The sequence below is a fragment of the Miscanthus floridulus genome, chromosome 7 (genome assembly GCF_019320115.1).
Source record: "Miscanthus floridulus cultivar M001 chromosome 7, ASM1932011v1, whole genome shotgun sequence".
Lineage (NCBI taxonomy): Eukaryota > Viridiplantae > Streptophyta > Magnoliopsida > Poales > Poaceae > Miscanthus > Miscanthus floridulus.
This window is the reverse complement of record NC_089586.1, coordinates 47,814,662-47,815,795: the sequence shown is the minus strand read 5'-3', so window position 1 is coordinate 47,815,795 and position 1,134 is coordinate 47,814,662. Positions and strand designations below refer to the sequence as shown.

The 1,134-nt window shown below is 42.8% G+C and overlaps 1 non-coding gene across 1 annotated transcript; it reads left to right on the top strand.

The window, feature by feature from the left end:
* The first annotated feature begins 691 nt into the window (after positions 1 to 691).
* Positions 692 to 800, top strand: LOC136468191 (small nucleolar RNA R71). The gene has a single exon (XR_010761726.1). It is a non-coding gene; the product is annotated as a small nucleolar RNA R71 (small nucleolar RNA).
* Positions 801 to 1,134: the final 334 nt, after the last annotated feature.

Genomic DNA, 1,134 nt, shown 5'->3' with positions numbered 1-1,134 from the left:
GGTTGGAGGAACAACAACCACCAACTGAGCTATTTGTGATTATATCATCTTATTCAAGCTATGCTGGTTTTTAATGGTAGAGGAAAAGCTATCCATTGTATTATTTATGTTTTCTAAGATTCTATCATTGGAGGCTAGTTTTCTAGATAAGCCCTACATTATTTTAGCTTGGCCAGAAATTAACTCTCTCAGGGGTGGTTGGTTATTGAAATTATTACCTTGATAGTTACCTTGGTAATTATCTTGGTAATTTGACCTTTGTTGCTGATTCCATCCTTGATTTTGTTGAGGACGAAAGTAGTTGTTATTGATGAAGTTCACATCCTCATGGGTTTTAGGATGGTTACTCCCTGAATGCCCAGTGTTTCCACATTCTTCACATGTCATGCGGGAATCATAAATGTGCATGACTTCTTGCTTCTCATTAGCTCGATCTTCGAGCTTCTTCATCAGCAGGTTCATCTTGGCAGATAGCATGTCTACCTCCTTGAGTTGATACATACCTCCACCTATCTTGTGGGTCTGAAGATGTTGTTCATTCCAACCTTGGTTGGAGGCCATCTTCTCCACGAGAGCTGTTGCACCTGGGATTGTGAGGGACAAGAATGCACCTCTAGCAGCAGCATCCATATTCTCACGGGTGCTATTGGTCAGCCCATGGTAGAAAGTCTACATGAGTAGCCAATTCTCCATACCATGATGAGGACATTCTGGTATGTAATCTTGAAAGAGTTCCCATGTCTTAGGGACAGATTCATCATGTTGTTGTTGGAAACTTGTGATTTTCCCACGTAGAGCATTGGTCTTGCCTATGGGAAAGAACTTTGCTAGGAAGGCAATGGAGCAGTTATCCCATGTAGTGTTTCTATCTTTGTTGGCATAGAACCATTGCTTCACCTTCCCCAAAAGTGAGAATGGGAAGAGGCAAAGTAATATGGCATCTCTGGTTATGCCCTTGATGGTGAAAGTGCTACAGATCTCCAGGAAGTGTTGGAGGTGAGCACTCGCATCTTCATGTGCCTTTTCGCCAAACTGGCTGGCTTGCACCATGTTGATGAGAGCAGGCTTGAGCTCAAATCCATTGTCTCCAACATTGATTGCCGGTCTAGTATGGATGTTGGTTGTAGTAGGAGC